At 41.9% G+C, this 16,236-nt stretch overlaps 1 protein-coding gene across 1 annotated transcript in view; it reads left to right on the top strand.

The window, feature by feature from the left end:
• Positions 1 to 16,236, top strand: part of KCNB2 (potassium voltage-gated channel subfamily B member 2) — a 205,059-nt gene that overhangs the window by 148,465 nt on the left and 40,358 nt on the right. The gene's annotated exons all lie outside the window — the stretch shown is intronic.

The following is a 16,236-nucleotide window of genomic DNA, read 5'->3' on the forward strand; positions in this document are numbered from 1 at the left end:
GCCACTTCTCCCTGGATTTGCTCTCCTCCACAGGTGGTTGTGCTTCCTTCCAAAGCCCATAGCTGAAACTTCCATTTTGTCTGCCTAAAAGAACATGCAAGAAAGTTACTATTCCTATAGCTAAAAAGGTGTTTGGTCTAGGTGTTTCTGGTTTTTGATGAAATCATGCAAAGTGCCAGTGATCTTCCAGAGGAAAGAGGCATTAAGTTTGTGATTAAAGCCTGAAAATCTCTTCCAACATCTGTGAGTGCTGGGATGCTCATGCAGCGCATGGCTGCTCTGCCCGAAAACACCCCGCTTTCCCAGGCTTGCCTTTCATTTTGCAGAGCAGCGTTTTGTTAGCTCATTTGTTGGGGGAATGACATTCAAAGAGACTCTGTAGGTACCAGGAGTCTGCTTTGCAGACACTGCAGAGACATTTTGAACCAGCTAATACTCCTTATTCAGACAGGATTCCCATCCATTTCAGTGGACCCAGGTCTCATGTGTTGGTAGCAAAATGCCTTCTCATAAAAAGTTCTGGAAAACAAAGAATGCCTGTTTTTCTGAGCATCTGTGTTAATGAGTGTATGAATTGCATTCCCAAGCTGCTTGTCATATCTCAGAAGGGGCAAAATTCCTTTGCTGCTGAGGCAGCTTCCACAAAATGTTTTCAGAGGACAATGATAAAACAAGTCCCTACCTCCAAGATATGACAGTTTGTGCTGTGTTTTTAATTGTATGGTCTATGCAGATTTAGTTTTCATAGCAACCATGTGGACAGAAGTTCTTCTATTGGGCTGCAACAGATCTTTAAGAGAGAAACTAAAGGAGACTATCTCTTACTTTCTGATTCTTTATGGGGCCTAACACTGGGCGTGGAACTGTTCTTAATCAGTCGTATAATTTGAAATAAAGGAAACTGATCAAGATTTCTTAGCAGCATCGGGCCAATGGCACCCCCCAGAGCAGTTCTGATGGCAGTAGTATAGTGACATTAAAAATTAGTTGCAACAAGAAAACACACTGTAAGAATTGTTATTTTTTACAGTGGAAGGAAGAGGTAAAAACAACCTATTTGCTCAAAACAAGTGATTAATGTGATAGAGATGGCGTAGATCCATAGATACTTCATAGTAAGCATTGTTTACTATTCTCTGTTGTTGCACGGCCTAACATAACAGGACCCCATTATCAACAGTTCAAATATATACATTACTATCTTATTATCATTATTATACCTACTTTTACTATTGATACTAAGAATATTTGCAGTCAATTACTTTAAAAGTTTAATGAAATTTAAATTAAATTAAAACTTAAAATCAGCATTGGAAAAGTCAAGGGTGATATGTTCAAAGATGTGTTCGGTCACAGGATAGAAGTGAGGGCACCATATATTTTTAATGGGATACAGAGTCCTTGTTTCTCATTGTTGGGCTTCTTTTGATCATTTTAGAACCCCCCATCTGCTTAAGAAGGCTTTGATAGAGATTCACATAAAACAGCCTTAGCTGAGAAAATACAGTAAAGCTCAAACTAATCATAATTGGAGGCTGACTTCAAGCTGAACATTTGTACTTTGAGCTTCATTCCTCAGTTAGGTTGTCAGCTGTCTCATTGTCCAAGACCTCCTACTTTCTCCAACTTGCCTTATTTCTCCAGATCGCATTCTCTCAGGCCCTCCCTTCCTACACATTTTCTGCCTACAGGCAAAGCCTCCCTATTTTTGAAGGTGTGCTGGACCTCATCTATGAACAGAAAGATTTTCATATGAAGTCAGAAATCTACTGGTTTTATAAGCTCTTCACTAGATCTTGACTTTATTCCACAGATACATCTGTCAAACCCCATTATAGAAGTACTTCAGAGACTGCTTTCTAGACTATTTGTCAAGCACTTTAATCCATCAGTGAGAAAAGAAGAGGAAAAAACAGTTTGTTATTGAATCGTAAAGCATACATTTTTCCTGGTGTAGCTCAGGCAAAATGCCACTGGCTGTTATTAAACTAGGCAATTTAGATCAAACTGAGTTCCTAGGTTTGTACTGAGGTTATGACTGATGTAGCACTATTATGTCCTGCAAACTTCACATAGTATGACTCAGAAGGATACAAAGTGCTATATTTTATGGGAAGGATAATGATTATGACAAAAAAAGGCTTTGCATGCTAATGTAGTTCCACCTAAACTATTTTCTGTAATGTCTTTGGTGATTGTGTAGGAAGAAAGGAAGAAAAGCACTTTGTGCTGCTTCTCTCTCTCTCTCTGTCTTAAAAAAGACTTTTTTTAAATAAAGGGAAATCTGTGATTGACTTCTAGCAATGAGGAATAGAAATTTCTAGAAACTGGCTCAGAACTCAAAACTCAATTCTAGATCAGATTTGTTCAGCTTTGATCTTTTTCAAAAAAACAGATCTGGATTCAAGTTTTGATCACACTAAAATAATATTTCAAATATCAAACTTGACTCACCCCTATTTTGAAATAAAAGTTCTTTTCAACTTCCTTGCTTAGATTATCTTACTTTGAGAGAACTAAAGAAGCAGCTACACCTGTGCAGTGCATAAACTTATCCAGGAAAGCTAAAATATGGATAATTATAATTATTAAATATATATACATTTGGAGATACATGAAATAGATAAAAAATAAACTGGCTTAAGTTCTTCTGATAATAAAAATGCCCCTACTATACAATCTGATGTATTGAATGAGTTAACTCGTAACTAATAGATTATAACTAATAGATATAACTAATAGATTAAATCTGGTAATAGATAAATGTGGAAAAATTAATGATATGAAAAATAACTTCATTCTTGATACTGATTTTCTGATTCTTTCCTTCTGTCTTTGTACAAATAAAATGCTGGTATAAGATAAAAAGTTTTCATATAATTACACATAGAATATAAAACATAGAGAAAATATTAATCTAACTATACAATAGGATAATTTATAAAACCTGTGGTTAGGATCACACTGCTCTGTGTATTGTAATCACCCACAGACCTTGGGAGTCTTGGAGCATAGCCAGGATACTAGGATGCCATCTTGTATACCTGCACAGTAATAAACATATTCCTGCCATTAATTACTGTCCATCCTTCCCCAACAAATCCAGGCTGTTATCTAGATTTTGTCCATACCTTAACCAGAGCAATGAGTGCTCTCCTTGTATTGCTCAGTCCTCTGATGTAGAGCTTCATGCAGGGGGCCCCAAAATGCTGCTAGTCGTCCCGGCTGTGCGGCCTGGGCTTTGAGACCTTATCGCTTAGTGTTCTCGCCATTACCTGAGGAGCTGTGCCTTTGCTCTAGACTACTGCAAACAGCGTCTCCTGGGGTAAGGAGTTAGAGACAGCCTGTCGGCAGGAGTCCTGTACGTTGTTTGTCTTCCAGAGAGCATCTGGGCAAAGCCACTGGTGTCTGCTGTTATTACTGCCATAAATACTCAGTGAAGATGGGTCAAATTCTTGAAAAAAAAAAAAGGATATGGCAGGATGGAGACACTCCTCTCTACTTGGAATAAATGAGGAGAAGGCCACGTGGTTTCAGAGCTGGTGGGCATAGGCTTTTTGCAGCAGGGCCATATAATGGGTCAATGGTCACTCCATGTTGAGGATCACCGAGGGCCCGCCGGCCACTTCTGGGGCAGGCGTGCAGGGCGTGAGCCACGCTGACGCCCTGCGGCACAGGCACGGCACTGGGAAAGGGGTGGCCCACCCTGGGAATGAATGGTGAGAAGCCCTACTCCACCCTGGGTTAGGATCTGTGAACAGAAGGTTGGAGCTGAGATTTGTTGTATTAATTTCGGTGTTACAGAAACCACTATCCAGGAGTGAATGTCACTTACATAGATGGCATTTGAGCTCCAGTTGTGGTCACAAATTCTTTACTTGAATCGCAGAATCACAGAATCACAGAATTGCTGAGGTTGGAAGGGACCTCTGGAGATCACCTAGTCCAACCCCCCTGCTCAAGCAGGGTCACCTAGAGCACATTGCACAGGATTGCGTACAGGCAGGTTTTGAATATCTCCAGAGAAGGAGACTCCACCACCTCTCTGGGCAACCTGCTCCAGTGCTCTGTCACCCTCACAGTGAAAAAGTATTTCCTCATGTTCAGATGGAACTGTCTGTGTTTCAGTTTGTGCCTGTTGCCTCGTGTCCTGTCGCTCGGCACCACTGAAAAGAGTCTGGTCCCATCCTCTCGACACCCTCCCTTTAGATATTTGTATACATTGATAAGATCTCCTCTCAGCCTTCTCTTCTCCAGGCTAAACAGGCCCAGCTCTCTCTCTTTCCTCATAAGAGAGATGCTCCAGTCCCCTAATCATCTTTGTAGCCCTTCGCTGGACTTGCTCCAGTAGTGCCACATCCCTCTTGTACTGGGGAGCCCAGAACTGGATGCAGTACTCCACATGTGGCCTCACCAGGGCTGAGTAGAGGGGGAGAATCACCTCCCTCGACCTGCTGGCAACACTCTTCCTGATGCACCCCAGGATACCATTGGCCTTCTTGGCCACAAGGGCGTATTGCTGTATCATGGTCAACGTGTTGTCCACCAGCACTCCCAGGTCCTTCTCTGCAGAGCTGCTTTCCAGCAGGTCAACCCCCAACCTGTCCTGGTGCATGGGGTTATTCCTCCCTAGGTGCAGGACCCTGCACTTGCCTTTGTTGAACTTCACGAGGTTCCTCTCCGCCCACCTCTCCAGCCTGTCCAGGTCTCTCTGAATGGCAGCACAGACCTCTGGCGTATCAGCCACTCCTCCCAGTTTTGTATCGTCTGCAAACTTGCTGAGGGTGCACTCTGTCCCTTCATCCAGGTCATTGATGAAGAAGTTGAACAAGACTGGACCCAGTACTGACCCCTGGGGGACACCGCTAGCTACAGGCCTCCAACTAGACTCTGCGACGCTGACCACAACCCTCTGAGCTCTGCCATTCAGCCAGTTCTCAATCCACCTCACTGTCCACTCATCTAACCCACACTTCCTGAGCTTGTCTATGAGGATGCTATGGGAGACAGTGTCAAAAGCCTTGCTGAAGTCTAGGTAGACAACATCCACTGCTCTCCCCTCATCTACCCAGCCAGTCATTCCATCAGAGAAGGCTATCAGATTGGTTAAGCATGATTTCCCCTTGGTGAAGCCATGCTGACTACTCCTGATCACCTTCTTGTCCTCCACATGCTTGGAGATGGCCTCCAGGATGAGCTGCTCCATCACTTTTCCAGGGGTGGAGGTAAGGCTGACTGGCCTGTAGTTCCCTGGGTCCTCCTTCTTGCCCTTTTTGAAGACTGGAGTGACATTGGCTTTCTTCCAGTCTTCAGGCACCTCTCCTGTTCTCCATGATCTTTCAACGATGATGGAGAGTGGCTTAGCAATAACATCCGTCAGCTCCCTCAGCACTCGTGGGTGCATCCCATCAGGGCCCATGGATTTGTGGGTGTCAAGTTTGCTTAAATGATCTCTAACCTGATCTTCCTTGACCAAGGGAAAGTCTTCCTTTCTCCAGACTTTCTCTCTTGCCTCCAGGGTCTGGGGTTCCTGAGGGCTGGCCTGAGCAGTAAAGACTGAAGCAAAGAAGGCATTCAGGAACTCTGCCTTCTCTGCATCCTTCATCACCAGGGCACCCACCCCATTCAGCAAAGGCCCCACATTTTCCCTAGTCTTCCTCTTGCTACTGATGAATTTGAAGAAGCCCTTCTTGCTGTCCTTGACATCTCTCGCCAGATTTAATTCCAAACAGGCCTTAGCCTTCCTTGTCGCATCCCTGCATACTCTGACAACGTTCCTATATTCCTCCCAAGTGGCCTGTCCCCCTTTCCACTTTCTGTAGACTTCCTTCTTCTGGTTGAGTTTTGCCAGGAGCTCCTTGCTCATCCATGCAGGTCTCCTACCTCCTTTGCTTGACTTCCTACTCATAGGGATGCACCATTCTTGAGCCTGGAGGAGGTGATGTTTGAATATTAACCAACTCTCTTGAACGCCCCTTCCTTCTAGGGCCCTAACCCATGGGATTCCTCCAAGTAGGTCCCTGAAGAGGCCAAAGTTTGCTCTCCTGAAGTCCAGGGTTGCGATCCTACTTAGTGCCTTGCTTCCTCCTCGCAGGATCCTGAACTCCACCATCTCATGGTCACTGCAGCCAAGGCTGTCCCCGACCTTCACATCTTCCACCAGTCCTTCTTTGTTTGTTAGTACGAGGTCCAGCAGCACACCTCTCCTCGTTGGCTCCTCCACCACCTGTGTCAAGAAGTTGTCACCAATGCTCTGCAGGAACCTCCAGCACTGTTTGTGCCTAGCTGTGTTCTTTCCAGCAGATATCAGGGTGGTTAAAGTCCCCCATGAGAACCAGGGCCTGGGATCGTGAGGCTACTTCCAGCTGTCTGTTGAAGGCCTCATCAACTTCCTCTTCCTCATCAGGTGGCCTGTAGTAAACACCCACAACAGTGTCACCCATGCTAGCCTGCCCTTTAATCCTTACCCATAAGCTCTCAACTCGCTCTTCATCCACCCCTAGGCACAGCTCAATACATTCCAGTTGCTCTCTCACATAAGTCACATCGCTTTCCTGGCCTGTCTTTCCTAAAAAGCACATAGCCATCCATGACAGCACTCCAGTCATGCGAGCTATCCCACCATGTCTCTGTAATGGCAATGAGATCATGGCCCTGCGACCGCACACACATCTCTAGTTCTTCCTGTTTGTTCCCCATGCTGCGTGCATTGGTGTACAGGCATTTCAGGGAGGTGATCGAACATGCAGGTTTCCCAGGAGGGGTAAAAGAGGGTCCTCCATAGCCACATCCCATGCACACTTCCCTGGCTGCATTCACCTGTTGGAGGCATCCTGACTTGAGCAGTCTTTTGCCAACTACCCTGGCACTATAACTCTCCCCTTCCCCCTTCTTTCCTAGTTTAAAGCCCTCCTTACCAGGTTGGCCAACCTGTTGGCAAAGACCCACATGCCCCACCTCGTGAGGTGGATCCCATCTCTCCCCATTCAGTTGTCGATCTTCAAACAGGGTCCCATGGTCGTAGAAACCAAAACCCTGTTGCCAACACCAGCGGCGCAGCCAGTCGTTAACTTGGAAAGTTTGTCTCCTCCTCCTCTCATCCATCCCCCTCACTGGCAGGATTGAGGAGAAGATGACCTGGGCTCCGAGACTCTTGACCACCATCCCCAAAGCTCTGAAATCCTGCTTGATGGTCTCCAGTTTGCCCTTGGTGTCATTGGCGCCCACATGGAAGAGCAGCAGTGGGTAATAGTCCGAAGCATGGACAAGCCTTGGCAGTCTTTCCACGACATCTCTCACACGAGCCCCTGGCAGGCCACAAACCTCTCTAGACATGAGGTCAGGTCAGCAGATAGGTTCCTCCGTCCCCTGCAGCAGGGAGTCCCCCACAACAATCACCCGCCGCTTCTTCCGGGTGTTCCGGCAGGGCACAGGGTCTGCTGTTCCAGGTACTTCCCTTGCAGCCATGCCCATCTCCTCCTCATCCCGGAGGGCACTAAACCTGTTCTTCAGCTGCAAGTCTTTGGGAGGAGTAGTCCCTGTTCTTTCATAAGACTACTGTCTCACCATCCTGCTACTAGATTACATGAAGGAAGACCTAAACTTATCCAAAATTGATTAACTTCCCCATCCTGATTAAATTTAGGTCTCCCTCCTGAACTCTAGACCATTTTCTGAAGATTATGCATTATATTTTTATGTTTTCCACAGGCATGTTATGCATGCCACAGATGTGTTCCTTTCCCCTCTTTGTGAACAGCACATTATTGAAGTAAGTATACAGTCTGCTCTTCCCTGGGATAGGCAATAGCCTTTTGTGTAAGGCAGAGATTTGGTCATCTTTTTCCCAGTTTTCACCATGGAAAAAACAGCATGTATATCTTTTCTATATCTTTTCTGCTCTGGGAAATGAGACATAATTTCTTAGGAATGGAAATTTTAAACAAACGAGTGAAGCACTTCTGTTTAAATTATTGTTTTAAATGATTTTGCATTTTCAAAGTTGCTAACCACTCCTTTTAACCACTTTAAAAATATATCAGCAAGATCTGTGTGTTATGCTTTGCCTATTAAAGGATGTTTGTTGCTCATTGTCCTAGAAAGCTCATGGCTCAGAAATTTTAAATGACAGTAATGGCATTTGCTTTTCATTTTCATTAATATCATGTTACAAGGAGGAACTACTGCCTTTCCCCTGTAACATGTAACTACCCTTTCCCTTGGTATCATAGTGCACCACCATAAAAGATATCGCATAACTCCTTATTATAACCACATTAAATGTGGATCATGAGTCTAAACAGACAGGTTGTAAACCATAGAGAGATTTTACACTAAAGAAAGTACATACATTAAATCCATGATTCATACTGCTCCCAGCAGAAAGTCCCATTCAGTGCACCAGTCGGGAAAGACTAATATCTCACGTTGTCAGAGCCCCAGGAAATTGCTATATTTAGATCCCTAAAATACAGAATGCTGCTGTTAACGTGAAATTTATTAACATTAACATTATGATTAATATTAAAAGTTAAAACTGCTAAAGAATTTAAACTACTTGTCAAGAAGAGTTTTTCCAGTTCCAGCGACTGGATATATGTTAGAAGTTCCCTACATAACATTCTGTGTCATGATTGGCATTTGTAATATAATTATGACACTAGAACCTAAGTTATAAGTTATTACTCTCTCTTTCCACCCGAGGCACTTCTTAGGCCTAACTCATCAAGATGTGAAACAGTGATTATAGTGAAAAACTCCTTTTCTGACTGCAAAATCTTTGAGATGATGCTGTTGTTTCACTACATGCTCACTGCATGTAACACCATGGGACATCATTCCTTCAGTGGCCCTTAGGCATTATTACAATACACAATGGCTCATCAGTCATGCCATATATGAGAGTCTATATGTCTATTTTGTACTTCAGCTCATGAATTTGTGTTTTTTTCTAGTGCCCTTTTCAAAATCAAACAGAAAATTTTAGTGTCATGGAAGAGTCATAAGCAAATGAGCTTATCCTAGTGGGATATGATTCTGGGCCAAAAAACAGTGATTTGACCTATTTTTATCTTGCCATTTGAAAACTCTGTTTGAAAAGCTGTAGGATCTGGCTGCCAGAGATTTGCCCACATCATTATTTAATTGCCGGGAGCATAACAAAAAAATGCCTTTTCATTCAAGTAACACTTATCAGCTAGGGCCTTGCTAACTGCCCCAGGCTCTAAAAACTTGGAGGAAGTCATGTTTATCAAGAGCATTATGCAGTATCAAGACAGATTGCATTTTAAAGTTAACTTTATCCTGTTCAGAGAAGAAGGCAGTGTTCTGCAGGCCTGACCCAGTGTATTCCCGCAGCCCTGGTGTCTATGTCCCACTGACAGAAAAACTTCTTAGAGCGGACAGAGCCTTTTTCTCTGGATTAATGATGTCCCCTAAGAGCATAAAGCTGGCCGAGGATGAGGGGGAAGATGGGCACTGCCCCAACAGAGACTCCTTGAGGTACTACATTTGTGTAAGAAAGAGCTTTGATCAGGGACTTGCCAGTGAAGCAAATTGAGCCCAAAAAACTTCATTTGAAGCATCCTAAGGCCCATTAACTTTTCCTGACTCCTGCTTGGGGTCTTGGACAAGTCTACCAGAGGGTCGGTGGATCTGGTAATTGCAGGCGGTACTGGGTGCAGAGAAACTTGCTATACTATGGAAACAGCATGTATTTTCTTCAACTGCACCAAAACATTCTGGGGCACCTATGTTCCCAGCCTGAGTGCGCAGCCTCGTGTCAGTAACTGCTTCATGTGACATAGGGTGCATGCTTCACTGAGCAATGAAATTCAAGAGGGGGTGAAAGTTTAAAGCCTTTATTCCTTAAAACCAGGCCCACGTAAGCCCCTTCTGCTTTTAATCCAGAAGTACCACATCTGGATCTGCAGAACATCTTACCTTATAAAAAAAGTCACTAAGGCCAGTTTGCAGGCTGTAGCGGGACAGAGGAATATTTCTTGGGCTTCTCAGTCGCCTGAAATTATGATCCTTTTAGCACTGGATATCTGCAAGGAAGTATGGTCCTATTGTTCTGGTTGTGATACTGGAAAAGAGATGTAGGTACTGAATATAGGCATGAAGCAGTTAATGCTCTCTCAGCACTGAGTTCTTATTAAAATGCTTCCATTCTAGTCTTCAAGGTTAATTTTGACCACTGGAAAAGGAACTGTATGGTTCCAGATGTACACCTTGGAAAATACTCAAATTCTGATTTCTGAAAATAGAATTTTCATGATGCTTTAGATTAATATTAAATGCACAGGTCTATAAAATAATAAGTCTAAACAGAAGGCTTGTGGAAGGGTGGAAGCTACTGGCAGGTACTATGGGATGATAAGTGCACTCTAAAGCACAAAATGTGCCTGGTTTTGTCCAAGCCAGAGTCAATCCTGAGGGGCAGGACCCAGGGCAGGGCTGGAGCCAGCACTGCTGCAGCCAGAGCTGCCCCGGACTGGGCTGAGCTGGGGGCTGGGGCTGGGGCTGGGCAGGGACAGGGAGGGCTGGGAGGGCACCCAGGCCCTGGCAGTTTTATTCAACCTCTGTGAGCATTCAACCTCTGTGATAAGCATGTCAGGGAGAAAATATTAAACAGGCAAAATTTGGAGTAAGCAGAAAAGTTCCACTGTGAAATTTAAGATACAAGGAATCAAAAGCAATACGTTTCTTCAGCAATTCTAGAAGTTAAGAATTTGGTATCAAATTGCACCTCCTACATCTATTAATATTAAGCAGTTTTACCACTGTATATTTGCAAGGAAAAACACAGTGTTTGTATTCCCTTGTAAATTTGCCTAAAGCCTACCTCAATATTCCTGCCTCAGTAGCAGACGGTTTGGATTTTTCCTGTGAATAAATTGTCTGTCAAGAGACCATCACTGAAATTGTAAGAAGCAGGACTAGACATGTAGGAGAACACATCAAAAATTAATGGTGTGAGCCCTGGCTGCCTTGGACGCTGTGGTGTCATTTAGACCTGGGGACAATGGATGTAAGATAGTGCTTTTACAACCAGAGTTTCAGAGGCAGATTGCACTCTTTGCCAGGGTATAAATGGCTCCAGATGCAAAGCAGTTGTACTCTTAGACCATATTTGTTTTGGCTGATATGAAATGAGACACTTCCACTGTAACCTGATCTTAAGACAAAGAGCTGGAGAGGAAGAGCTTTTGTTTCCTTTACAACTACACCTTAATGTATGGGCTTGTGCAGAAAAAGCGAGTGCTGATAATTTGCAGAGAATTCCCAGCAGAACAGTTCCCCACAGGACAATACTGAAATCCATTTCATGGGCATGGATTGAGTTTGTCAAAATATTTGACAGGAAATTGTCTGAATATTTTGGTTCTATTTTATTTTTATATTTGTCTTGACTCATATCATACCTGTCTCTTAAACAGCCGATAACATTAACAGCATCTAAGTACTTTACACAGGAAATCATTATCATCATTTTACATACAAGGTACCAGGAAAGGGAACATGAGACTTCCTGAGAGTTTAAAGTTTTGTAATGAAACACTTTGGGATGTTTTATTTCAAAAATCAGATTAAACATTTTGATTCAGAAGCTGGGCAGCATGAAAGACCAATGTCTCAGAATATCCCACAGGACGCAACTCAACCCTCTCATAATGTCTATCTTCAGGAGAATGCCAGAAAAGCATAATCCAACTATTTCTTCTATCCTCATAGTAGCTAGCTCTCACTGTGTCAGTGAAAGGTTTGCAGTGATAAATATCCCCTGCTAAAAAAAGTCCTGAACCTGGGTCTCTTTCTCTCTAACAAATGGCAGAGCTGCCAAGCTTCCAGTCTGGGTTTATTTTATCAACATTTCCAATTTCCCTTTCAGTCAAAATAAGACTGTGGGACCATCTGAGCAGATAATTATGTAACTGTGAAAGTTCAGAGCACGCTGAACAAAACAAAATATGTTTTGCCTCATTTATGCAGACTAAACATATTGTCAAGGTTTTGAAGCAGTCAGTCCAAAATTTTCACAAAATACTGCAGTTTCCCAAGCAGCCTGCTAGTGGAAGGATTGCACCAAAATACTGTCCTCTCCATAAGCACTCGTCAGAGGGAAGACTTTGCTGAATACTTCCAGTACGTAATTAATTGCAGACATCTGAAAAATCACTTTGCACATTCCAGTATTGCCAGCTGAAGAATTCTGAAATCACTGGTGAGCTTCCCATAATTATAACAACTTTAAAATAATTAGGGATTTGAGGAATCTGTTCTGGATCCCCTTGCTTGTATTCTTGTCACACAGAGGACTCCATTCGGTTGCCTATATATAGTCATCTCGTATCATTTGAGATGCCCTCAGGGATCCAGAGCATCTGCATGAGTCTCGCAGATGTGACACTGGACCAAGAGAAGACCTGTGCCCTTCTGGAGCAGCAGCTGGAGGCCAGTCAGGGCCCTGTAGGGCATCTGGACACCTGTGTTTAGGTCACTGAATCAGGCTCCAACTCTCACGTTTCCAAACTGTTCTTTGCAACTGTGAAGGTTAAAAAGCTAATGAAAGCTGAGATTCGTATATATTTGACTTGCATCAAAAGTTGCATCTTTACATCAAACATCTTGAGACGTTTGGTAATTCTTGCTGTTCAAAGCAGCAGTTTCAAGACTGTTAGGCCCAAAAGCTGACCCATCTGGAAAACTTTCCATAACTGTTCCTATGGAATATCCATGATATACTTGCTTCTAAATCCCTTTTTTTTCTAATTGAGAGAACAGTCTTATGTTCTTTCTTGAAATGAGAGAACAATGTTTCTGAAATGGGATTTAAAATAAAAGGGTTTCAAATCCAGCCATGCTGAGATCTTTTTCTGAATCTGCATTTAAAATGGTCACTGTTTGTATGTTTCAACTTCTGAAAGCCCAAGACAAAATTCCCTCGTCTGAATTTCAGAGCTGCTGAGGCCTCTTAACTTCAAGGGCAGGATGAAAGTGTTTTGTATCTCTGAAAATCAGTACTTTTAATGGAGGGTTGAAAATATGGTATTTATACTTTCAAGTTTGAAAATGCTATACTCTATGGACTTTCCTGCCGTCAAAATGTCAGACTTGCAGATTACTCTTGGCTTTTGCAGTTTCCATCAAATTACATCTGAACCTTTGTGAAAAACATAAGAAAATCCACAAAGGACTTACAAACTCCTACATCTCTGTATTGTATTAGACCTCCAGCATTTTGCTGAAATGTGTATTCTGGGGATGGAGTTATTCTGGTGATTTCTCCAGTATATCTTAATGAACATTCACACAAAAAAAATCAGTTCTACTTTGTAACTTTTGCTTATAGCTGACTTCTGGTCCCAGAACATTTCTTGGTGCAGGGAGGGCAGGAGAGTGCTGAGGGGGTTCAAAATCTGTTTTCCATTTCTAGTTGTTTCTTCTGATAATTATGTCTTAATCATGTTCGTGCTTAAACAAAAACTGAAATGAACATTTAGTAAGTGACTGGGTTTTTGCTCTACTTCTTTTTCATGATTTCTGTAATATTCTCAATGTTATTCCATGCTGCACGGCAGAATCCAGCTCATGTTTACTAGTGAAGAAAGACAGGGTCTTCATTCAAAGTTGGATCATACTTTTCGGTTTAGCCTTTTATGAAGCTCTTGTTGACTTTGTTGTATCCCCTTTATGACACATATATCACATTGAAAATTTTTCTTCCAAATTTTATTCACTCAGTCAGTTTCTGGTTCATAAGATTAAAAAATGGGAGCTTTACATCAAATTATATTATATTGACATAATTAGGCTCAGCAAAGAGGAAGCCTTGTTAATTCTATTATTCCTTCTCACGTAGTTAATATAGTATATTAGTAGCATCATAGTCTTATCCTTAATATAGCTGATACTGATTTTTCTTAATGTAGCAAAATTGGCCTCATTTTAAACACTCTTGGGCTTTGCCTTTGATAAAGAGATAATAGCTCTAGAAATGATATTCCTTAAAGATGTTTAGGAAATTCTATTAATATGGGGGTAATCTTTTTAAGGGTAAAATACACCACATATTCAACTTAAGACCCTCAGTCACAAGGCTCTAATGAACTAATGATAAAACTTCTCTAAGCAATACTTTCTTTTATCCCTGGAGAACTTAGAAAGAGGATATAGATTTTCTGCTAAGCCCAAGTGAATTAGAAACCTAAATATCAATGACAGTCATTGGAAACTGAGTATTTCAAGAGTCCTGTTGCTGCATTTTTTGGCAAACAAAAAATGTGACCAATGTATTTAAACCAGATTTATTTGTAAAATGTTTAAGTTTAATACATAAAAATATTTAGGCACAGAAGGATGTAGATAAGGGCCTTGTGATTTTTACAAACATGTGTGAGCAAGTTATGTCTCCAACTCACAATTGCATTTGTAATGGATATCAATGAAAATGCCCTTAGAGCAATTTTCTGCTTCTTTGTGCATTTCCACCCAGGTCACTTACAGTGTACCCCAACTATAAGATGCAGAAGTTTTTAAAAAATGAAACAAATATTTGTTGTCACAGTGCATTAGAGATAATTTGAGTGCAAATCCCACACGCTCTGAAATGATCAAGTGAATCGCATCATTTTGTCATGTTAACTAATATATTGTTCTCCTATGAAGTGGTTACTGAGGTACAGAAAAACACCTGTAACTTGAAATTTTAGAAATTGTTGTAACCAAAGAGAAATATACTTAAAGTCCATCTTTGAGGACTTGGGGCAATTATTTTATCTTTCACTTGGCCCTCATAGAATGCTTCATATTGGATATTGGTTTCTAAATATTGACCTTAATCTCACAAGATTTTGTAAGACAAAGGATAGATTTAAAGATTCAGGGTTTCAGTGGTAGTTACAGTAAGTAATGCTGGACATATCACAAAGCAGCACATGGACCTCCATCTGCTTGCCCTTTCTATGGATCTATAAGTTACAAAAGAAACTTATAGATTTATTATATTAAACACTGTGAAGTACACCTAAGAGCTAATGCCAAGACATGATAATTCCCTTTAAATAACAGTGGCAAAAATGCTTAGAGTGAATCACTTATTTTTATCTAGAAATAGTCTCGGGAACTGCAAAACATCAGACAAAAATGTCTCTCTCTCCTAGTGTTCCCTCTCCAGCAGACTTTAACGGCACCACTAATATAACACTAATTGCCTCTCACCCCTGTGCTTTTAAATGAATCATCATCTCTGGTAACAGAACAGATTGCCTGAATGTGCTTGGTTCCCCAGCAGCTGGTGCTAGTGGGGACGCTGAGGGATTTTCCTGGGAGATGGCAGTGGTGGGTGAGGAGCCGGGAGTGAGCAGAGGTGGAGGCAGCGCGGCGCCCAGGGCAGGCTGTGCTGAGCAGGCACGTGCCCCAGCAATGTGGCTGAAGGATCTGTGCTGCAGCTGCTCCTGTGGCTTGTTGGCCCTTCTGGTCCTCTGCAAAAAAAGCCAAAGAGTAGAAAATGCCCAGAGGAATACCACTCTGAAACGATCAGCTCAGTTATCTGAGGAAAAGTTATTGGCAGAGAACTGGCTACTGTAATAGAAAGTACTTATGTACTAAAATTGCAAGGGGGAAATATAATTTTATATATATATATATATGTATAAAATATGACATAATAACAGAAATAATTATTTTGCAGCAACACCATGATCCATTCTTTCTCCTTCCAGAACTTTTCATGTTCTTCCAGCATCTCAAGCAAAAAACAAAACACTTAAAATTATGTGAGTGAACTATTTCTATTGCCTTTGTGCCCCCTCAGTTCTGCTGGTGCTTTTCTGAAAGCTTTGGGCTGAAAGGTTTGGCAAACCTGGTTAAAGTTAGCCAGAATGGATTTAAATCTCTACTACAACTAGACCCTCATCTCATTCAACCTAAAAGTATAATGAAAGGTTACTTAAGTCTGGGGGAAACCTTTTTTCTGTCTTGTATAGTGTTAACATGAAGTTAAAATGTGTCAGCATCAGAAGAGAGGTTGTTCTTGCATTACAACCATCTTGGAAAGCTTTTAACTATCTGATTTTTATCATAATTTGGTAGAAATTAGAAGTTAGAATTTTTGCAGGATCCCTGTCTAAACCTCTGAAAAATCACAAGTTCCTCCAAAGAAGTTACTTCATGAATTGGTATAATTTCCTCTCTTTTCTTCATTTCTTCTTCAGTAACTGTTGCTCTAAGGTG

Source organism: Apteryx mantelli, chromosome 2, assembly GCF_036417845.1.
Source record: "Apteryx mantelli isolate bAptMan1 chromosome 2, bAptMan1.hap1, whole genome shotgun sequence".
Lineage (NCBI taxonomy): Eukaryota > Metazoa > Chordata > Aves > Apterygiformes > Apterygidae > Apteryx > Apteryx mantelli.